Source organism: Schistocerca americana, chromosome 8 (genome assembly GCF_021461395.2).
Source record: "Schistocerca americana isolate TAMUIC-IGC-003095 chromosome 8, iqSchAmer2.1, whole genome shotgun sequence".
NCBI lineage: Eukaryota > Metazoa > Arthropoda > Insecta > Orthoptera > Acrididae > Schistocerca > Schistocerca americana.
The window spans coordinates 347,975,674-348,000,989 of NC_060126.1; positions in this window are offsets into that span (position 1 = coordinate 347,975,674).

The following is a 25,316-nucleotide window of genomic DNA, read 5'->3' on the forward strand; positions in this document are numbered from 1 at the left end:
CCCAGGACCCTCATGGATGAAAGTTACGTGGCAACATCACCAGCCGCTAGGATACATAAAAACATGTGCTGTGTGTAACGAATAAATTTGAAATTGCTGTCGTTAATATTGTTGCAAACATTTGTTCTAGTTAGAAAGGAAGTGTGGAAGTTTGATGAGTTACACTACAGCGAGAGTTAAAAGTCTTTACAATGTATAGAAATGTAAGTATATTTACTGAATATATCGTACAAACGAACTAAGTAGTATGCTTAAATCCTAATTCAATACATGACTGATAGAGGTGTTATAATGTTGAGGGGATACAGTATTAAAGTTAATAACAAGTTCGAAATTTGTAAATAAGAACCTCGTTTATTTGGTCCCCAGTAATCCGGAATTCCGGTTTATCCGGATTCGTATTTTGTGTCCCTTGGTATTTTTCTCTTTTTTTCTTATAACACGAAGATGTGTAGTCGGTGAGGTACATAGGCTGCTTATCACTAGGCTGGTAATTTAGTCTAGTACTGAGTGATAAGGAACTCGGAGTGTGTGAATGACATTGTTTCTCAAGTATTGTACATTAATATAACAGTGTATTGATGCCCAACAAGTAAGTTGCATAGTAACCACGACAACAGCACTCCACCACAGATCATTGTACCTCTGGTGCGATTCTCGACAGGTGTGACATCATCTGGTTAGTGGCGCGTGTGAATGTATCTGCTCTCTCAGCCATCTGTTTGTTTTGGACTGACGAGCCTTCTCTCCTTGAATCATCTAAGCGTGCACATCCCACGCTTCCACCTACAGTTACTACAGTCAGTCTTAAGAAGGTGTACTGGCATTTGTATAGTGCTGAACATTTAGACTTTTTGTATTTAGTAGAATATACATCCGGGTTTTCGATTTTCGGTTTTTCAAAATAAAAGTGAGAATTTACGATCGTCCTCATAGCTGTACTTCCAGCAATACCTCATCTCCTGCGTTCCCAATTTCGTAGAAGTTGTCCTACGAAAATTGCAGAAGCACTCTTGGACGAAAGGATATTGTGACGATATTCTTTCGTCACAGTCTGTGGTTAGAGACCCGATCCGGCACACAGTTTTTATCTGCCAGTAAGTTTCACATCGGCGCACACCCACTGCAGAGCGAACACACAATCTGTTTTATAATCTACTGGCACCATAAAAATGTTATGAGGGTTTTTAAAAGAACTCTTTCGGTGCTATCCAGAACTGCAGCAAAAGGGTTGTGCCAATTTATTATAATGTAGACCAAGTGGGTCTCTCGAAAATGCTATTATCTCATTAACTGTTATCCCCACAAGAAATGTTATTACAGTTGTCGGTAGAACTCTTAGGGTCGTATTAAGAAATGCCATCAGATCTTTTGTACGAATTTATTACTTTTACATGACAAAAGTGAGTCCCACATTAATTATCTCATATAATGTCATCGTCACAAATAATGTCATTATAGTTTTTGGTAGAACTCTGTGGGTGATATTCAGAACTGTCGTCAGAACTATTCTACGAATTTTGCTATATTAGATAAAGTGAGTATCAGATTAAAACAAATATTGTATAAACTATTATCGCCACAAAAATGTTCTTATCATTTTCAATGCAACTCTTCCAGTGCTATCCAGAACTGCCAACAGAACTGTTATACAAATTTATTTTTTCCAAACTGACAAATAATTTTTTACCATACCAAAATTTTGCCGAGTTATTGTTTTCTTCCCGAAATTCTGTAGAACATTCGTGTTTTGAGCAGGGAAATCTAGAAGTATTGCATATATATCAAGAACTGTGAAAAAAATTTATATTTATCGTAAAAGGGGTTCAAATTTCACGAGAAATGCTCATAAGCATTCCTTAATAAAGGCAGTTACTACGTAAACAATTACCTGCACAGAATATGTTACTAGTATTTTCGATAGAACTCTTACAATGCTATCCAGAGCTGGCATCAGAGCATACGAACAGACATAATTTTTTTTTTTTAGTAAGAGTGCCCCACAATTAATCAATTACCATACAAACTATTATAACCACAAAAAATGTTATTATGATTATCGATAGAAGTCTTGAGGTGTTAACCAGAACTGTTCATCAAAACTGTTGAACGAATTTACTTTTTCTGTGGAGAAAGTGGGTCTAACATCAAAGCAGTTACCGTATAAACTATCATCGCCACAAAAAGGTATTATTAGGATTCGATAGAGCTCTTGGTGTTCTGTTCAGAACTGTTGTACGAATTTACTTTTTGCGAAAATTGACAAAGAATGTATTCGATAAGAAAAATTTTTCGAGTATTGTTTTTCTCGCTAAATTCTGCAGGACTATTCAAATTTTGTACAAATAACTCTAGAACTATGACATTTCCATTAAGAACTCTGAAAAAATATATATTTCTGAAGAAAAGGATTCCAACTTCACAGTAAGTGAAGAAGTTCCCTCCTTAAATTGCGATTATCTCGTAACATGTCAGCTGCACAAAAAATTGAAATTAGGATATTCGATAGAACTATTGGGGTTCTGTTCAGAACTACCCTCAGAACTGTTCTCCGAATTTACTTTTTGCGAAAATTAATAACGAATGTTTGCTATTCGAATTTTTTTGAGTATTGTTGTTTTCTTCGTTAAATTCTGCAGAACTATTCAAATTTTGTACAAAGAACTCTAGAACTATGGCATAACTGTCAAGAACTGTGAAAGAAATATACATTTCTGAAAAAAGGGTGCCAACTTCACAGTAAGTGAAAAGATTTTCTTCTTAAATTGCAATTATCTCGTAAGCTGTTAGTTGCACAAAAAAATATTACTTGGGTTTTCGATAGAACTCTTGGAGTTCTGTTCAGAACTGTGCTCAGAACTGTTGTACTTATTTAGAATTTGCGAAAATTGACGAAGTATGTTTTCGATACGAACATTTTTTCGAATGTTGTTATCCTCGCCAAATTCTGCAGAACTATTGAAATTTTGTACAAAAAACTCTAGAACTATGACATATCTACCAAGAAATCTGAAAAAAGTATACATTTCTGAAAAAAGGGTGCCAACTTCACAGTAAGTGAAAAGATTTTCTCTTTAAATTGCAATTATCTCGTAAACTATTAGCTGCACAAAAAATGTTACTTGGGTTTTCGATAGTACTCTTGGAGTTCTGTTCAGAACTGTGCTCAGAACTGTTGTACTTATTTACAATTTGCGAAAATTGACGAAGAATGTTTTCGATACGAAAATTTCTTCGAATATTGTTTTCGTCGCTAAATTCTGCAGAACTATTGAAATTTTGTACAAAGAACTCTAGAACTATCGCATACCTGTCAAGAACTGTGAAAGAAATATACATTTCTGAAAAAAAGGGTGCCAACTTCACAGTAAGTGAAAAGATTTTCTTCTTAAATTGCAATTATCTCGTAAACTATTAGCTGCACAAAAAAATGTTACTTGGGTTTTCGATAGAACTCTTGGAGTTCTGTTCAGAACTGTGCTCAGAACTGTTGTACATATTTACAATTTGCGAAAATTGACGAAGAATGTTTTCGATACGAAAATTTTTTCGAATATTGTTTTCGTCGCTAAATTCTGCAGAACTATTGAAATTTTGTACAAAGAACTCTAGAACTATGCCATATCTATCAAGAACTCTGAAAAAAATATATATTTCTGAAAAAAAGGGTGCCAACTTCACAGTAAGTGAAAAGATTTTCTCATTAAAATGCAATTATCTCGTAAACTATTAGCTGCACAAAAAAATGTTACTTGGATTTTCGAAAGAACTCTTGGAGCTCTGTTCAGAACTGTGCTCAGAACTCTTGTACTTATTTACATTTTGCGGAAACTGCCAAAGAACATTTTCGATACGAAAATTTATTCGAGTATTGTTGTTTTCGTCACTAAATTCTGCTGAACTATTGAAATTTTGTACAGAGAACTCCGGCACTATGATTTATCTATCAAGAGCTCTGAAAAAAATATATATTTCTGAAAAAAGGGTGCCAGCTTCACAGTAGGAGCTCTTATGGAATTCTTAATTAAGTTGCAATTACCTCTTAAACTATTACCTGCACTAAAAAATTTCACTAGGATTTTCGATAGAACTCTTCACGTGGTGTCCAGAACTGTCATCAGAACTGTTGTACGAATATATTCATATTTTCCGTAAAGAAAGTGTGTCCCATATTAAATCAATTTATCTCAAACCATTATCGCCATAGAAAAATGTTGTTGGGATTTTCGATAGAGCTCTTGGGGTTCTGTTCAGAACTGTCCTCAGAACTGTTGTACAAGTTTAATTTTTGCGAAAATTGACAAAAAATGTTTTCGATACGAAAATTTTTTCGAAATTTGTTGTTTTCTTCGCTAAATTCTGCAGAACTATTGAAATTTTGTACAAAGAACTCTAGAGCTATGCCATATCTATCAAGAACTCTGAAAAAAATATATATTTATGAAAAAAGGGTGCCAACTTCACAGTAAGTGAAAAGATTTTCTCATTAAAATGCAATTATCTCGTAAACTATTAGCTGCACAAAAAAATGTTACTTGGATTTTCGAAAGAACTCTTGGAGCTCTGTTCAGAACTGTGCTCAGAACTCTTGTACTTATTTACATTTTGCGGAAACTGCCAAAGAACATCTTCGATACGAAAATTTTTTCGAGTATTGTTGTTTTGGTCGCTAAATTCTGCAGAACTATTGAAATTTTGTACAAAGAACTCTAGAACTATGCTACATCTATCAAGAACTGTGAAAAAAATGTATATTTCTCGAAAAAGGGGTGCTAACTTCACACGACTGAGCTGAGGCTGATGCCCAAGACTTTCCCCATGGCACCGCACAAACGAGCAGCCAATTCAGGAACTGTCCCCTGGCCCGATTGCTGCCTAATTCATAACTTGTACAAAGGTGGTCTTTCTCGAAGTAGCCTATTCCTGGGGACAGCGTGACGTCCATGCTGACTATTGCAATCTGGAAAACAATAGATAATTAACCAAATACAGTTTACAGTTAACAAAAGTAAGGTTGCTGTTGCAAGAAGAGAAAGGATAGCCATACGCCATCCGCCCCTCTGGGTCTTTCCAGAAAAAGGAAAATAGCCACGCTCTGGATTACCAGTTGATAACTAAGAAATTGTGTGGGAAGATTTGGGACGGACCACCTTAATGGAAGGACTGGAGTCCCCAGGCAGCTGCTTCTGCGTTCATCATCTTTAGTACATAACTTTCCTTTATTACATTCAGGCGAGTTTTAAGAATAATCAACAGCAAAATAGTCTGAGTAGACTTTAGAAAAATTACTTTTAATCAGCTGACTCTAATGTGCCACCAACTATTAACTACACACCAAAAGTGCAAAATTTTAAAAACAATTAACTACAAGCGCACACTCCGCTGCAGAGCGAAAATTTCATTCTGGAGACAATTAACTACAGTTAGAAAAATTCACTGATCTGTTTTTTTTTTTTTTTAACTAAACGACTTTTAAACAGCTGCTTATGATGGTGAACCCACTGTCACTCAGTAGACAGCAAAGGTACAGAATTTTAAAAACAGTTAACAGTCATTGAATAGTCAGGTACAGCTAGCCAAAATTCACTGATCAGTTTTTAACCAAATGACTTTTAAACAGCAGCTATTAATTATGAAATGTGGTTGCATAAACTCGGCCCTAGGAGGAGCGGTGGCTGCGAACGGCAAGAGCGAGAGATAAGAATGTACACGGAAGTCCTTTAAGTTGGACCGCCGTCCTTCCACTCCTTAAGGCTGCAAGTGACCGGACCACCTTCACTAGTACTGAACCGGCGAAATAACCTCCGAGTCGCTGTTGTGTTTTCCTAGATATCATCTTCACTTACGGATACTCCCCCACAGGGCAGACGATAACCGATAGTCAAAACCACGCTTGGCACCTTCACAAGAGACGATTCGTTCTCTCGCGTGCCATCCAGAACTCCAAACCTCTCGCCGACACGTTCGGCACACCACACACACTCACAGTCCAAAAACAATCCCGCTTCGCAGTTTTTGTCCCTACCGATGGCACCACCGGCGTACTTCCAAATTTATCCAGATGTAGATCGTCAACGAGAAGTGACATCAATAGAAGACCGAGCGCGCACGGCTCACGTGCTATATACGCACTTAACGGATCCGTTCAGAAGATTCAGAAGGTGCGTTACATGCCATATGCTACAAGAAATGTTTGATATGTTTATATGTTTCATTTAGTTTTCATGCTTCCTTCACGGTGTTGAAGTTATCGGCCGGCCTTTGTGGCCGAGCGGTTCTAGGCGCTTCAATCTGGAACCGTGCAACCGCTACGGTCGCAGGTTCGAATCCTGCCTCGGGCATGGATGTGTGACGTCCTTAGGTTGGTTAGGTTTAAGTAGTTCTAAGTTCTAGGGGACTGATACCTCAGATGTTAAGTACCATAGTGCTCAGACCCATTTGAACCATTTTTATTTTTAAGTTATCGTGGACAGTAGTACTCATGTAGCCTAAACTATAATTTCCCATTATAAACTTTCTCTTACTCAGATGCAATAAATTGAAAACGCATAGTAACTGTGTTAGAACGACCTCCCCTTATCTGTAATCAATGATACTGTATTTCCTAATTCGGTAACATAAAACTTTCGTGACGTGTTTGGTAACATTTCCTTCTTAGACTTGTGATCTAGCTACAAGATTGAATTTCTACGAGGAACAGAGAATTTAGACCAAGAATTGTTATAGTTTATTTTCTAAACGTTTTGCTGAAATGGCTCCCACTATGTATTACTCCATCGTAAAAAGTACACTTACGGATCGTAACCTAGAACCTTGCCATTTGCAGATTATTGATCAGGCTATCCACTTACGACTTGCTGCCAGGTTTCACATCTTTGATTATACCTGTGCATCCCTCTTTCATATGCGTAGAATAGGACACAGTACAGTATTGGCACTGGAGCTAGTCAATAAATATTGGTTCTTTAACTCCGCAGATTAATTCTTTGATTTTTTAACACTTGCGTAGTTATCAAAGTGGCGCCAACGTAGCGTCTATAGTCTAACAGTCTTTGCCGTTCAACATAGTTTACTTTTTTATCGCAAGGCAAGGCCACTCCACAACAATCCTTTGACAAATTTGGAAATATGATTTTCAACAGGTCCGATTTTTATTAAGTAGTTATCTCGTAATGACGCTGCAGAAAGTACGTGAATCATTATACGATGTTGTACGTCCGAGAAGAATAATGGAAAATTTTAACCTGGGTTGCTCTCTTAACTATCTCAATTTGCAACAGGAGAAATGTGAGTAGGGGGAGAAGGAGGGTGTAAAATAAATGTCGTGTGACTAGGGCCTTCCAACGGGTAGGGGCTGCGTGCAAGTCTTTCGATTTGACGCCACTTCGGCGACTTGCGCATCGATGGGGATGAAATGATGATGATTAGGACAACACAACATCCAGCCGGGAATCGAACCCGAGCCCTGAGAATTGACATTCTGTCCCGCTGACCACTCATCTACCGGGGGCGCACAAGGAGAGGGTGGGGAGCCAAGTGTCAAAATTAGCTTAATGTTTTCTGCGAGTAATTGAGTGGTTCAAGTTTACAGCAAGCTGTTAATTAACCTCTAAACTGGCTTGCAGAACATGATAGCACCAACATCAGACTTGTGATGTTGTTGCCTTAGCGTTTAATGTATTCAGTTCAGTAACTGCATATTAATCGTCACCTGCAGTTGAAATAAGGATCACCTGCTACCGTTCTGGATCTTTTGAGAAGACCGGCAGTCTGAGGAATAATCCCATCAACGTTTCATTACAGCTTTGTTGCTGAGCGACTGATCTTCATGACAAGCAATGCGCCAAAATCGCACGGACAACGAACACTCACATTTAATTATGACATTACTTGGCCAACATATTCAAAAATTACATCCTTTTTCCAGGCTCATTACTAGTTTGATGTGACTCGCAATTACTTCTCCTCCCGTGTCAGCCTGTTCATCTCGGAGTAGCACTTGCGCTCCACGTCTGTTATCCGTTAGCTATATTCCTATGTTTGTTTTTCCCCTAAAGTTTCTACCTTTACGGCTTCCACTACTGCCATAGAAGTTATTCCTTGATGTCTCATGTCGAATCATCTTGTTCTTTCTTCTACTCAGTGTTCTCTAAATACACGGTTCCTGCTGATTCAGGGGAGAACCTGATTATTATCACTCCATTTAAGATTCAACATGCTTCCGTGGCACCACAGCCCCAAATCCTCAAATCTTTCTTCTCAGGTTTTCCTTCAATCCAAGATTTACTTTCATACAATGCTGTCCTCCGGATGTACATTCTCAAGAATTTCTATCTCGAATTAACGTCTATGCTTGATGGTGGCAGACCCCTTTTTTTTCATCGAAGTATGGTCTATTTGCCTCTGCTAGTGCGCATCATACATCGAGATGACCAAAGTCATGAGACAGCGATATGCAAATATACAGATGGCGGTAGTAACGAGCACACAAGTTGGCGTAGACTGTCATTTGTATTCAGGTGATTCGTGTGATCTGTGCACGGCTCGCGTTTATCCCATTTACTGTTTGTCATCGGTACTGCCGCCACATTTTCTTATTCCATTTACTGGCGTCACTAACTTCCTCCCTTACTTGCCCGTGAGCGGCAGCAGCAGCACATATCGATAAGTGCACTGTCGTACAATCTCTGGAGCGACCGACAGTGTTTCCGGGTCGTCGTGTGTCTGGGAGTCAGTTCGGGACGGACCAGCAGTGCAGTCGGGACGCAGCAGCAGTGAAGTCGGGGACGGAGCGCCAGTGAGGCTTGGACAGCCAGTGCTCGCCGACCGCTGGCGACACACATGAACTGTCCGACGGAGGGAGATTGGAGCGGGCGACCGCTGGTTGGTCGTTTGGTTGGTCGTCTCATCGGCCGACGTATATTTGGTCCTTTCACCCTTTCCGGGACTGAGCAGTTGGTCGGTTGGCGTGGAGCAGCGAGGAAATCACGGCGCGTAGTTTGGTCGGGCCTGCTGCCAGCCTCTATCTGATGTTGGAGTGTGTGGTGCTGTTCCCTTTGCTACGAGATTCGTGGCTCACCAATCCTGGACATGAAAGTTGAGTTTTGACTTAATCTACCAGCAAGTCACGACTGTTCACGTTGTGTCATTTGGAGTTCGTTGTCGGCTGTTGGGATATTCCAGCGAGCAAACAACGTGTGTTTTCAAGTTGGCAAATTTTAGCCACCCTCAGGTGGAATTTAACTGTATTTGCTTATTTGAATTGAAGTGCACCAGCAGAATGTTCTGCCTTGTGGCCGTTAATGTCCGGTTACCTGCCCTGACCGCTGACGTAAATTCAGGCAGTGTATTTTCCTCATCGTGTTGTCACTACCCAGCATGGTGTGTAGTTTGACAGCTCAGTGTATAATTGGTTGTGGGTGCCAATACCTACTACGTTGTTCCATTGAACTTCCTGTTGTGTGCTGGTCAGGTGAAGCGGAGGTTATCTTGTCGGTGTGTCCGTTGACTGTCTGTCGGTTGGATTGTCATCAAATCCAGAATGGTTGGGTCGACTGCCTGTCTCACCCAAGCGAACATTAGTGTTTGAATTCCAGGTCGACCCACGGAATTTCTGGGCGCCCTTGGGTGTACTGCCTTTTCTCGTTTGTTCTTGTTGTTTGTACTTGTATGGCTTCTAGCCGATTTTTAAATTAAGGTTGTTTTGCCCTTAAGGAGTCAGCTGGTTTGGGCGTTCAGCCTAATTTAAGAAATGTTTTACGTAAAGCCTTTGGAATTTTTAAAATTAATGTTATTGAGTCTTAAGTGTTGGGCCTTCAGCCGATTTTAAATTTAAGTTATTTGCTCTGAAAGTGTCAGATTCTTTGGGCCTTCAGCATAATTAAGGAACTGTTTAACGATAAGGTTTGCGTTTTAAATTTCTGTTTTTAGTTGAGCTTCAAGTTATTGGCTCTCTGACGTTTTTTAATTAAAGTGGTCTTGACCTTAAGGTATGAGATTGTACGGCGTAATCAGCCGCTAATTAATTTCCAAAATTAAAGCTGTGTGTTTGTTTTTAAATTTTTCTTGGCTCTTGTAATGTTTGATCAAATAAAAGGTTGTATGTTCGAGTGCAGCTGACATCTGCTTATTTTGACCCCTTTCTACAACTTAAACTACATGTCCTGTCCTGCGAGTTTATCAGGGTATCTCATTTGTGAAAGGGTTTCGAAGTTATTATGGCCGCATGACGGGAATTAACAGACTTTCAAAACGGAGTGGCAGTTGGATATAGATGCATGGGGCATTCCATTCCGTAAATCCTAAAGGAATTCAATGTTCAGAGACCCACAATGTTAAGATTGTGCCGAGAATACCAAATTTCAGGCATTACATCTCACCATGGACAACGTAGTAGCCGAAGTACTTCACTTAACGACCGAGAGCAGCTGCATATATGTACAGTTGTCAGTGCTAACAGCTAAGAAAATGTGGGACGTACGATGAACGTATCCGTTAGGACAGGGCGGCGAAATGTGCCGTTATTGGGCGTGGCATCAGATGACCGACGCGAGTGCCTTTGCTAACGGCACGACTTCGGCCGCTGCGTCTATCCTGGGCTCCAGACCATATGGGGTGGACCCTAGACCACTGGAAAACCGTGCCCTGGTTAGATGAACCCGATTTAAGCTGGTAAGAGCTGATGGTAGATTTCGAGGATAGCGCAGACCATACAAACCCATGGACCGCAGTTATCAACAAGCCACTGTGCAAGCCGGTGATGCCTACAAAATGATGTGAGCTATGTTCACATGGAATGGAATGAGTCCTCTAGACCAGGGAAACCGATCATTGACTGGAAATATGTTCGGCTTCTTGGAGATCATCTGCAGCTATTCATGGACTTCATGTTGCAAACAAAGGTGGAATTTTTGTGGATGACAGTGAACCATTTCACGGGGCCCCCCTTTTTCGCAACTGGTTTGAAGTTAATTTTGGACAGTTCGAGCGAATCGTTTGGTGACGAAAATCACCCGACATGAATACCATCGAGCATTTATGGAATATAATGGGGAGGCCAGTTCACGCACGAACTCCTGCACTGGTAACACTTTTGCAATTATGGACGGCTATAGTTGCAGCATGGCTCAGTATTTCTGCAGGGGGCTTCCAACGAACTTTTGAGTCCATGCCACGTCGAGTTACTTCCCCCAGCCCGAGCAAAAGGAGGTCGGATACGATATTACGAGGTATCCCATTACTTTTGACACCTCACTGCAGAATCATCCGTCATGGGTTATTCTGTTACCAAGATAACAAAATTCCTTCTTGCATCATCCGCCATGGGTTATTCTGTTAGCCAGCCGGTGTGGCCGAGCGGTTCTAGGCGCTTCAGTCTGGAACCGCGCGACCGCTAAGGTCGCAGGTTCGAATCCTGCCTCGGGTATGGATGCGTATGATGTCCTTAGGTTAGTTAGGTTTAAGTAGTTCTAAGTTCTAGGGGACTGATGACCTCAGATGTTAAGTCCCATAGTGCTCAGAGCCATTTGAACCATATGTTATTCTGTTACCATGATAACAAAATTCCTTCTTGCATCATCTGTCATGGGCTATTCTGTTACCAAGATAACAAAATTCCTTCTTGCGTCATCCGTCATGGGTTATTCTGTTACCAAAATAACAAAATTCCTTAACTTTGTCTGCTACAAGGTCCCCATTTTTCATATTAAGCTTTTGCTTATTATCTTTCTACCACTTCTCATTATTTTCACTTTTCTCTGGATTTCTTGCAGTCCATATTATGTTCTCAGCAGACTTTCATCTCCATTCAACGTGTCACGTAGTTCTTCATTGTCAGTGAGGATACTGATATCATCTGTAAATCTTTTCTTTGATTTCCTTTCATCCAAAATTTATTTTCATTATTGTGTCTTCAGTACATAGGCTGAACAATAAAATTCCCTCTTGGCTACCAATTTAGACAATCATATCCTTATAGTTAAATGTGATGCAGTATTACGTTTGAACAGAGAGGTATCGCAATTGAAAAAAATACTATTTAATCAGATTAAAGAATTTATTGAGGGAAAGTAGGGTAAAATCGGGCACCTTAACTTTTAACGCATATAAATTATTTTCAGTGGTCAATAAGTTCACAAATTATCGTTATTCAGACCTCTTATATATTCAACACAATGATTCTGGTCCAGTTGTAGCTTAAAATAAAACATCTTAGCATAAAAAATAATAACGTCATTAGGTAAAAAGTACCTGATTTTGTCCCACCCGTGGATAATCTTGAAAACAGTTTTATTCTACTACAAAAAATATATGAAAGCTTATAGAAGTTCTTAAAGATTCGATAAATCTTTTTCAACAACCAAAAATGGTTTTACCAACGAATTTAAAATTTTCAAAATATTGTACTGTTATAAGAAAAGTTCGCAAAATTTTTGTGCTGATAAAAACAAAAACACACGTTATTAGGAGCAGAAATCGGAGATGAAGTATCTATCTTCTTGCTTAGCAATGGAACATCGTTCATGAGCCCAGCCTTGATACGATAGACAATGAATCTATCCTTCCTCCAATATGAGTCTTAATATTACAAAATATGCATGCCTCATTTGGTTCTTCGTAGCCTGATGTAGAATCTTGTTTTAGAAAATTTTCAAGCCTGTCTAGTCTGTCAAACTGTCTTCTTCTTTATAGCTTGCAAACTGTCTTCTTCTTTATAACTTGCCCATTTGGTTCCACCACACAAAAAGTTTTCTTTTTTAGTTTCTTTCCTTCTATTCTTACCTGGCTTTTCCTTCAGCTCCAAAATTATTCTTGCATGGAGAGGAGATCAGTATTACTGTTTTTTCCATTTTTCCCTGATGATTTTCTTAGCACTTTCTTCCCAGTCAAGCTTTGGCGGACGTCTCAAAAACTTTGGTGATACGGAGAACGCCGATGGACTCTCAGTAGTTGCAGTAATAACAACTGAACCGTGGTACTACTCAGTTCTTTAGAAAATCAAAATTACAATCTCACCCACCACAGTTATTTAAAGGAAATAGGAAGCCCGGGATCACTGGTAATGCACAAGCTCGTGATTGTTTTACAATTTTAATTTGACTCAAAACAGACTTTATAATAACCTTCAATTCGGACATATGCCCTCTTACTGATACATTATACAAATCTTCACTTTGACTGAATTACATAAACACGAGTAAGAATCATATTATTTTGCGTCCGCAACCAAAATCATTGATAGCAGGCACGGTGAATAATCGATCACAAACAATCGTTCTTGTTTAACCATATCTCAAGAGACTAATAACACTATACACTGTGAGACATGCTTATACTAAAGCTACAAAGTGGGCCAATCAAAGTCGCAAAACTTGCACACAGGAATAATAAGTTGCACATTCATTAAAAATACACAAATGATTATCGTAAGTGTTAAATAAGAATAGCTAGTAATATCTCAACTAGTAAAATGACTTACAGAAACGCTAATGTTAACAAAGTGGCCTCACTTAACTAACGGACATAATGACTCAGAATGATTCGCAAATTGCACTTAACTTTAGAGAACAGAATTAAGGCCCACAGCAGTGTTTGGAAGCAATAACGCTACGGCCGGCGGGCAGTACGAGCGTTCACTCCCCACAGCCTGTGCACAGGGTCACATAGCGGGCGGTGTGTCTTTATATATAATCCGACCGGCCCCACAATAAGCGGTTCTGACAAGAATTCATAACCGTGCCGACGCCAGGGAACGAGCAGTCTTAACAAATGGCCTGCAGCACAAATAGATTGCAATGAAGACAAGGTCAAATCACAGTCACACTGGAATATATAATAAGCACGCCCTCAAATTATTATGGAGCAATACTCTAACGTTACCCGTCTCCCAGTAAATTAGCAGGAAACTTAGAGATCACTTCCAGTTGCCTTAAGGCACTGTCAACATTAAATAAACATATCAAATGCGGCCATGACAAATGATTAAACCATTAACTCTACGGCTGCCGGGCACGTACACAACCGCAGCCAGTCCCAAAGCGGACAATATGTCCTAAAACAAGTTAAAATTTGCATGAAAACACCTTAAAACACGCACTCCACGGATGATCAAAAACGGAATGAGGAACATCAGCCTCCTTAAAATAGCCACTGTGGGACCAACTTCAGAACCATATCCGGTAGCTACCCATGCCACAATAAGTTTCAGCAATCTTCTTAGTTAAACACAGAATAAAAGTCATACGTAACTTGAGTTTGCAAATTACGAGCTGGGAAGCTGTTCAGCTTGAGACGACGAATCCACCGCAATTTTGCACGTCAAGGCGTCCAATGATCGGCATCGTACATTAGGCGCGCACCAAAAGACAAGAGCGGGGAGTATGGCCAGGCCCATGTTCCACAGTTAGGGACGCGGGCTTGTTTTCAACACAAGTTGGCTCGTTGAACGCCGACCGGAGACTCCCTCGTCACACGTTCACCCGGAAAACCGCCGGGGAGCAGTCAAAGGTAGCAGGACAGCTGAATATCGATATCAGCGATACAAGTAGAACACCCTAGCGCCAGCCGCCACGGCTCGGTAACCATTCCGACCGACTTCATTTCCCAAGTCCAAGGAACTCATCTTGTCGATCCGGAAATTTTTCTGTTGTAGAAGGCTGAGAAACTGTGTCTTGGAACAAATTGGTTTGAGGGACATCATCTTGGATTGGCCAAGCTTTTTGTAGTGCTCTGCCTAGCGGTTCTATGTTTTCTTTGAACCGCTCTTGGCCCGGTTTTTTCCCATATTTTGTACCCGGATTTACTCCATAGTGGAAAAATGAACACAACATAATGTTGGAATGTTAACATTCACATTATGAGCAGCATACCAACACTGAAATACCCTGAAAAACACGCTTAATTATAATAATTGCTTATTTATTATCAGGTAATGTTTCTATTTGTCAAGAATAACGTACAGGAGATTGTAAAAGAAACTGAGGATCTGTTAGATGACGATCAATTTGTGTTTAGGAAAGATAGAGGCGATAGTGGGGCAGTTCTGACTTTGCGGTTGATAACGGAACCAAGATTGAAGAAAAAGAAAAAAACTATAGACATGTTCAAAGCATTTGTCGATATGGACAAAGCATTCGACAATATCAATTGGAATTTTAAGAAAATTTTGAGGAAAATAGGGGCAAGCTATAGGGAAAGACGAGTAATATACAATTTGTACTGTAACCTCCCCCTCACTTATCGACCTTAATGACAGTGAAAAATTAAACCGCGTGTACCTAATGGAAATTTGGGAAAAGCAATCGTCACCGAAGTTAATCTGTCGGTAAAGAGGGAGGAAAGGGTTACATCTAAATGAAAGGAAAAATGCAAATGAAACTGGTGGAAATTAATTTTGGAAAGGGGTAAAGTTAAAGAAGAAAGTAAATGTGCGGCCGTTACGTCAACAATTAACTAGCGGTAATTAGATATTTGAGATTAGGGGGAAATTACGGTCGCCAGTCCTAAGGACAATTACTATAGTAACTGAAAAAGAAAGGCAATTACACATATAATTAGCACTAGAAGCGTGGCAACTGAAGGTTGACACGTGTAGTGTGAAAACTGAAAGTTTGTCAGAAGTAATAACTTTCGCTGCACTCTGACTTAATTTAGCAAAAGAATTAATAAAACCAGAAAACTGAAAGTTAATTTAGTGACTGAAATTAATAAGAAGCTTTCTTTCTTAAGCACATCGAAATTTAGTAAAATACGGTTAGTCTTGGACTACCTCAACAATCATTTCAAAAGCAACTTGACTCTGCGCAATTTAGAAATAAGAGATTTAACTTTGAACTTGAATTAAATGATTCTGAACAATTAACAATAGTAAAATTTTGTACGTACCAAGCTGAGCTGCAGTCACAGGTAAGCTAAAATATGGTAACAGAACTCGCACTCTTAATTTGTGTTTGTGTAATCTAAATATTGTAGCCAGCTATGAATACTTTAACTGAACTTTGAAATTAAGGCAGTGAAATTGAATGATGCTGGCGTTTGAATTTCAACGACACTCGGGTTCATTCCGGAAAAGGAAGGGACCCTGCTTGGTAATGTAATTGGGACAATGAGCAACAAAAGTTCATGCTAAGTTGCTGTAATTTTGCGAGGCAAATGGAACAGTTTGAAAAGCTGAGGTCTGCTATACAGTTCTGAAACTTTACGTGCTTTTAGTCTTCCTTGTTGGTTGATTGAAGGTTTGAAGTCGTCGATCGAGGAGGTGGCGACAGTCACTCATTGTCGGCCGTCGCTGTTGCAGAAGCTGGATGTTGGCGCGCCTTCTTCTCGACACGGTCACCAGACGAAACGGGCTCTTGATGTGCGCCAGCTAATGCTTCCCGTCCGCGACACCATGTCAGAAACTATCATCGCAAGTCGAGCGCAATTACATGCTGCCAAACCCCGAAAGCGCGGCAACTCGCGGGAGCTTCACACAACACACCTGCTCCACTGCACTACTCCAGCCAGACTCCCCCTGCTCAGCCCGCGTTCCACGCGGCAGAGTTAACACTACCAAAGATCCTACACACTTTGATTCTTCACACGACCTACCGATGTAATCGTTCGATAGCAGTTTTCCCTAGGCAAGACCCAGCGTAAAAATACAAATAATCTTTACACAACAAACCAATTATACATCGACATAAATGCATAAATATATATATACAAATAGTAAAACAATTACAATATGTAAAGACACAGAAATATCATATATTCAGGTAGCAAAAATAAGGAAAACTAATTATAGTACAATAGATGGAAATAGGAGGATATGCATTTCCGGCGTTACACGTGCCCCACATTGTCTGAGGATGTTCGTGTAACGTAAACAGACTCAGAAAATGTCCCAAAAAAGAAACAGCGGAAATGCATATGCTCAAAACATCAACAAAATTTAGCGTTCGTCTAATTGAGCATAAATCAATTTTTAGACCATAATAATTGAGTGGAGACACTCCTAATCTTATTCCACTCTGTCATCTTACACAAAATAAAACAGGTTGACAACATATTAAAATTCATAGAAAACATAGAAAATGGTTTAGCTATTCTAAAATTGTCAAAATTCCTAACAGTATCAAGAAATGGAATACTATTTACAAAATTAATCAGAGTACATGGTCATAAAAACAGGTAGATCAAATATGCAAATTAATAATTAATTACATAGAATACACATTTTATATAACCTTTTCATAATTAATACTCTCGCCATGAGAGTCCACTTAAACGGTAAACAAGAAAATAATACACATCAGATCGAAAAAAAACATAAATATTGTCAGCAGAATTCCTTCACATCAGCTGTCAGGGAAGAAAAACAATTCCGCCTTCCGTACTCGCAAGCACAAAGAATGCCGACAGCGGCACAAGAGCCGACAGCGGCAGAAGAGCCGACAGCGGCTCCGCCTCGCCAGTATTGTTGCGCCCGCCTGTGCGGCATGCTTGATCTCACTCGCCTGCGTAACGGCATTTCCAGAACGTCCGTTTCACTGAATTCTTTAGGAAAAACTCACTCCCGAGTAATCTCAAGGAGTCCATAAACACTATCACAGTGGATAACTCAACACTGTCCATCATCACACGCATGTACTAGCCTGAAACTTAAAACAGCGTCTAAGTACATCGGCAATGACTAGTAAATCACATATTTATGAAATCTTACAGCTATTTACAAAATCATATTTACATTCCTTAATCTACTGTGACTCAGCTGAAAACTTAAACTAGCAGCTTGGATTTTTCAGTTGATTAGATCATGATTAAATTGATTAAAATTAAATTGATTAATCAAAATTAATTACTTATTAATTACAACTTCTTTAATGACCTTGGTCAGTCAAAAGCATGGCAATCTAGCAAATCGTTAAATCTTACACTCTATTTTACATACTGTATAAATTACCCATTGTGTGGTATTAATCGATCCTAGGTCGGTACAATTTCAAGTCTACAATGTTCCGTATACCTAATAGTTTTCCAGAGCTTGGATACTCTAAGCAATAAGCATTTGTGTGAGGTATACCAATGACTTTATATGGTCCATTATAAACAAACTTAAATTTAGAGATTTCATTGTCTATCTCGCTCGATTTCTCATGAGCTTTTACAAGTACTAAGTCTCCGATTGCAAACTTAGCAAAATGCGCTTTAGCGTCATGACGACGTATGCGAGAATCGGCTTTTAGCTTCATTACTTCTCGCAAACGATCCTTTTTCACACCAATACTAATGTCAATCCGTGGAGGAAATTTGATTATCTCTTCCACTAGTCCCTATTTGTCTGAAAACACACTCTTATTCCTCATTATTACTTCATACAGGCCTCGTCTTTGTTCGTGTGTTACGTTTGACACACTGTCTACAATACTTTCCAATTCACTTTCTACTCTATTGTCAATGCTGAGATTCCTCACGTTACAGCAGTTCAAATTCATTCCTGCGTCAATGTCATCCGGCCAGTTAACAATGTGTATAGGCTGGTATTGCCTATGCACAGCGTCCCCTGCCTCGTCAAAACTAACTACTATTGTTTTATCTTGGGATGTACATGTCAAAGTTTTGCTTTCGCAATTAATCACTTCACGGTACTTTAATAGCCAATCTAACCCGATAATTACTTCCGTAGTTATGTCTGGCACGACGACAAACTCTTGCTCAAATCGTGCCCCACATATCTCGAAGTTGACAAAAATCTGTTTTGTGACCGGTTTACTGGCCTTCCCAGTAGCACCGATAATTTTCACTCCTGTTACTGGCATAACTACGATGCCAGGTCTGTCTTTCAGTAACTCAAATATTTTCCCAGATACAGCACTCAATTCTGCACCGGTGTCAATCAACACGTTTAGTTGTAGTTCGTGCATATTAACAGACACTACTATCTGTCTACACTTGTCCTCGACTGTTTCTTTATTTTCCCATAATAAATCCTCGTCTATATCCATGTCATTCCAGAAACAACCACCGAGCGAGGTGGCGCAGTGGTTAGCACACTGGACTCGCATTCGGGAGGACGACGGTTCAATCCCGTCTCCGGCCATCCTGATTTAGGTTTTCCGTGATTTCCCTAAATCGTTTCAGGCAAATGCCGGGATGGTTCCTTTGAAAGGGCACGGCCGATTTCCTTCCCAATCCTTCTCTAACCCGAGCTTGCGCTCCGTCTCTAATGACCTCGTTGTCGACGGGACGTTAAACACTAACCACCACCACCACCACCACCAGAAACAACCATCCGGCTTTGATCCTAAATTCGGCTTATCTGGCGGCTTTTTCAGCCTCTGTTCACATACAGTTTTAATTTCAACACGTTTGTCCTGAGGCTTAGTCTGTAGCTTCGCCTCCAATACCGAAACCTTTTCCTGTAACTCGTCAACTAGTGAGTGTTGCTTTGCTATCAATTCACTAATTGTCACCTTCGTTGATTCCACTTTGGTCAGATTGATCTCATCTGCCAATCTACCTGGAAGAATGTGCCCAGTAGCATCTGAAATTACTTCCTCTGGATCTGCGCAACCCACACTGCTACCGGCTGACCGTAAAACGTCAGCTCTAACCTCATACACGCTGTAATCTACGTGCTTTTCTACCAATCGTTTTCGGCTATCACTAAAATTTTCGTAATCTTTCTCCTTAATACTCTCGCAATGTTTAAACTGGATGTTCGCGTCGGATGGGTCGGCTACTTCTACCACTACAACTTTCGGTAAAGTCTGCCGGTTAGGGCCAGAACTTTCCGTTACTACTTCAACATTCAACTCCTGCGGGACGAAACACGACGCATCTTGCTCGTGCTCCCCCTTAACATCAACTATTTCTAGTAAAGTCTCCCGGTTAGGGCCAGAACTTTCTATCACTTCACAATCACTATCTTCTGCGGGACGAGACGCGGCAAATCCTGCCCGCGCTCCCCATAAACACTTCTCCCGTACAGGCCCCTATAATCTCTTAGTTCTTATAAGCGACCGAACTGCCTTAACCAGACCTCATCCCTCTCTGCATCCCCTCACTCGATGACGGACGTTTTATCCGACATCTGATCTTCTTTCAACACTTGCGAATCATTCTTAAACTCAATCTCCAGATCCACTGTGGGTGTTACAGCTGCCACTTTATAATCGATTTCCGGAACACTGCTTAAATTGTTCTCACTGACAGTGAATGTATTTTCTACTGCCGTGTCTAAAGCTGATCTACTACTTGTGGGCGCACTCCTTTCTCCTAACACTGGCACACTCTCCCGCCGTTGATTATTCCATACGGAATTTTCATAACGACGACACCTGGGTTTTCTCCTGTTATTGGGCCGCCAAAATTTCTCCACGCCCGGTCGGCCCCTCACCGGCGCGGCTAATGGTTTCCCTGTCTCGTCCCAGCAGATACGCTCCCCGGATACTGCTGAGGCGGCTGGTCACACCCTCTGGCGTTATTACTATTCTGCGCAGCCCGTATCACGCTAGTATGATACTGGTTTCCGTCATTCCGGTTATTATTTGCATTGTACCGATTGTCATTACGGCCCGAACCATTATTGTTATTGCTGCCAAGATTGCGGTATGCATTATTCCCATAGTTATCATTGTTGTGGTTGCTGTGGTACCCGTTGTTGTTACCACGGCCTCTACCAGTATCGTGATTATTGCGCCAATTGTCCTCGTCCTCAACTCTTTCCAGGAAATCATTGATTGTCCTGTAATTGCTTCCTACGTAGCGTTTTGTATCATCTGGAAGCTTCTTGTAGAGTTCCCAGACTATTTCGGATTCCGTGCGGCGATCACGCAAATATTCCAACTTGCGGATCCAGCCCTCACAAAACTCCTTCATCGAGCCGCGCGAATTCGCATCGAAAGGCCTCGATACGACAAATTCGCGCCAGACACTTTGCTGCTTTTGCTCTGACCAGTATTCAGCCAGAAACAAATTTTTAAATTCGTCAAAAGTCAGGTTCGTAATGTTGAGGTTTAAGCCCCAACGCTTGGCATCACCAGCCAACACATCAATAACCGCATTAATTTTTCTCTCATTAGTCCATGATCTGGGTAAAACTCTTTCACAATTTTTAATGAAATCCGTCGCGTGTATACCGCCTTTTTTCAAGGGGTCGAACCGCTCCTCTTTCGTCAACAATTCCGAACTATGTGCACAGATTGGCACATAGCTCTGTTTTTCGTCAAGTTTCTTTTCTAATTCCGACACTCTCGTAATTACTTGGCAAGTGGTTGTCGCAAGCGTTTCCACTTCCCTCTTTTTCTCTTCGCAGGTATTAGCCTGCTTCGTCACTTTGGTATCTACTTCGGATACTAAAGCCTTTAAAGTTTCCACCTTCTATTGATCCTCTTTTCTCACTAATTGAATTTGTTCCGTCACCTTATTCTCGATGATCGGAGCAACTGCGTCTCCTACACTTTTCTTGATTCTGCTAATTTCGGAATGAAAACGAGTATTTATGCTCGCAATTTCCGCCTGAACGCCTATCATTTCCTGTTTAAGATTACCGATTTTGGTATTAATCACGAAAATATCGTCTTTGATTTTATCAACTTTTGTGTTAACAACTTCAACATTGTTGTTAACAACATTAATAGCTTTGTTCTGATTGTCTAGCATTCGTTCAATTTTTTTCAGACTGAGCTACTTGCTTGGCAGCCTGAGCTTCTTGCTTGGCAGCCTGAGCTTCTTGCTTGGCAGCCTGAGCTTCTTGCTTGGCAGCCTGAGCTTCTTGCTTGGCAGCCTGATCGTCTTGCTTGGCAGACAGAGCTTTAATTTCTGCCGATTGACTCTTGATTTCGTTAATCAAAACATTCAATAAATCAGTTAAATTCCCGGAAACTACCGGTTTTACTTCCGTAGCGGCTTCCTCTTTAATTGTCCCCCCGTATTCGTCATCAAGGGATTCAGATTTGATTTTCACTTCCGATTCCGAAACATTTTCTAAAGTCTCGAATTCCATTTCTGCTCTTTGTTGCGTTTCGGCGGTCGCATCTTTCATGCTAGCCGCCTGCCCCGGAACAATGGGTACCGCGGTGCGCGTTTCCCACTGTTCGACCGATTGTTCCGTATCTAAGCCTACCAAATTTTGGTAATTGTTGCCTTCACTCATTTTAATAATTTTCGATATAAATGCAAAATCTCAACTCTAATTAGGATTCCTCACACTAATATTCTCGCTGACGTATCGACCATTTCGTAACCAGTACTTTGTTACGAGATTTGCACAATGCAAAATTCGTGTCCAGAACAACCTCAAATTTGAAGATTGTCCGGTCACCAGGTCGCCACGTGTAACCTCCCCCTCACTTATCGACCTTAATGACAGTGAAAAATTAAACCGCGTGTACCTAATGGAAATTTGGGAAAAGCAATCGTCACCGAAGTTAATCTGTCGGTAAAGAGGGAGGAAAGGGTTACATCTAAATGAAAGGAAAAATGCAAATGAAACTGGTGGAAATTAATTTTGGAAAGGGGTAAAGTTAAAGAAGAAAGTAAATGTGCGGCCGTTACGTCAACAATTAACTAGCGGTAATTAGATATTTGAGATTAGGGGGAAATTACGGTCGCCAGTCCTAAGGACAATTACTATAGTAACTGAAAAAGAAAGGTAATTACACATATAATTAGCACTAGAAGCTTGGCAACTGAAGGTTGACACGTGTAGTGTGAAAACTGAAAGTTTGTCAGAAGTAATAACTTTCGCTGCACTCTGACTTAATTTAGCAAAAGAATTAATAAAACCAGAAAACTGAAAGTTAATTTAGTGACTGAAATTAATAAGAAGCTTTCTTTCTTAAGCACATCGAAATTCAGTAAAATACGGTTAGTCTTGGACTACCTCAACAATCATTTCAAAAGCAACTTGACTCTGCGCAATTTAGAAATAAGAGATTTAACTTTGAACTTGAATTAAATGATTCTGAACAATTAACAATAGTAAAATTTTGTACGTACCAAGCTGAGCTGCAGTCACAGGTAAGCTAAAATATGGTAACAGAACTCGCACTCTTAATTTGTGTTTGTGTAATCTAAATATTGTAGCCAGCTATGAATACTTTAACTGAACTTTGAAATTAAGGCAGTGAAATTGAATGATGCTGGCGTTTGAATTTCAACGACACTCGGGTTCATTCCGGAAAAGGAAGGGACCCTGCTTGGTAATGCAATTGGGACAATGAGCAACAAAAGTTCATGCTAAGTTGCTGTAATTTTGCGAGGCAAATGGAACAGTTTGAAATGCTGAGGTCTGCTATACAGTTCTGAAACTTTACGTGCTTTTAGTCTTTCTTGTTGGTTGATTGAAGGTTTGAAGTCGTCGATCGAGGAGGTGGCGACAGTCACTCATTGTCGGCCGTCGCTGTTGCAGAAGCTGGATGTTGGCGCGCCTTCTTCTCGACACGGTCACCAGACGAAACGGGCTCTTGATGTGCGCCAGCTAATGCTTCCCGTCCGCGACACCATGTCAGAAACTATCATCGCAAGTCGAGCGCAATTACATGCTGCCAAACCCCGAAAGCGCGGCAACTCGCGGGAGCTTCACACAACACACCTGCTCCACTGCACTACTCCAGCCAGACTCCCCCTGCTCAGCCAGCGCTCCACGCGGCAGAGTTAACACTACCAAAGATCCTAAACACTTTGATTCTTCACACGACCTACCGATGTAATCGTTCGATAGCAGTTTTCCCTAGACAAGACCCAGCGTAAAAATACAAATAATCTTTACACAACAAACCAATTATACATCGACATAAATGCATAAATATATATATATATATACAAATAGTAAAACAATTACAATATGTAAAGACACAGAAATATCATATATTCAGGTAGCAAAAATAAGGAAAACTAATTATAGTACAATAGATGGAAATAGGAGGATATGCATTTCCGGCGTTACAGTACAAGAACCAAGAGGGACAATAAAACTGGAAAACGTGAAAAGAAGTGCTCCGATTAAAAAGGACGTAGGATAGGGATGTAGTCTTTCGCATCTACTGTTCAATCTATACATCTAAGAAATAATGGTTCAAAAGTGGGATTGAAATTTAAGGTGAAAGAATATCAATGATGAGATTCGACGCCGAGCGGGATTAGCCGAGAGGTCTCAGGCGCTGCAGTCATGGATTGTGCGGCTGGTCCCGGCGGAGGTTCGAGTCCTGCCTCGGGCATGGGTGTGTGTGTGTGTTTGTCCTTAGGATAATTTAGGTTAAGTAGTGTGTAAGCTTATGGACTGATGATTTTAGCAGTTAAGTCCCATAAGATTTCACACACATTTGAACATTTAAGATTCGCCGATGACATTGTTAACTTCAGTGAAAGTGAGCAAGAATTACAGGATTTGTTGAATGGAATGAACGGTCTGATGAGTACAGAATATGGATTGACAGTAAATCGACGTAAGATGAAAGTAATGAGAAGTAGTAGAAATGAGAACAGCGAGACAAATAACATCAACGTTGGTGATTCCGAAGCAGATGAAGTTTAGGAATTCTGCTATGTAGGCAACAAAATAACCCGTTACGGACGGAGGAAGGAGTAGATAAAAAGCAGACCAGCATTGGCAAAAAGGGGATTCCTGGCCAAGAGAAGTCTACTAATATCAAACATAGGCCTTCATTTGAGGAAGAAATTTCTGAGGATACACTTTTCCAGCACAGCATTGTACGGTGTGGGGAATCGGAGCAAAAGAGAATTGAAACATTTGAGATGTAGCGCTGCAGACGAATGTTGAAAATTAGGTGGAATGCTAAGGTAAGGGATGAGGAGGTTCTGCACAGAATCGGAGGGAAAAGGAATACATGGAAAACACTGACAAGGAGAAGGAACAGGATGATGGATCAATTGTTAAGATGTCAGGGAATGACATCCGTGGTACTAGAGGGAGCCGAGAGGGAAAAACTGTAGTTGCAAGTGTTACTTACTCTGAAACGAAAAGTTTGCCACCGGAGAAGAATTTATGGCGGGCCGCATCAAAAAGAAAACATTTCTGTTCAAAACGCTGTTGCAAATAGCGCCAACATCACAGAAAATGTCAGCAAAAACTTTAAAACATCTAGAAGGAAAGACAACGTGCGTCTGCTAACGATGATTGCCTACAACTCCCCAACTTGGCGGCTACTAGCAGCTTCAAGTTTTACCATACCAGTGGTAGCATTAGTCACAGAGATGTGGAGGTGCCAGGTTCGAGCCGTATACCCGACTGTACACCACTTACCTCTATACAGCAGAAACAAAGCGAAAAGAATTATATTTGCGTGTGTACTAGTATCATTACAAGTTGTCGT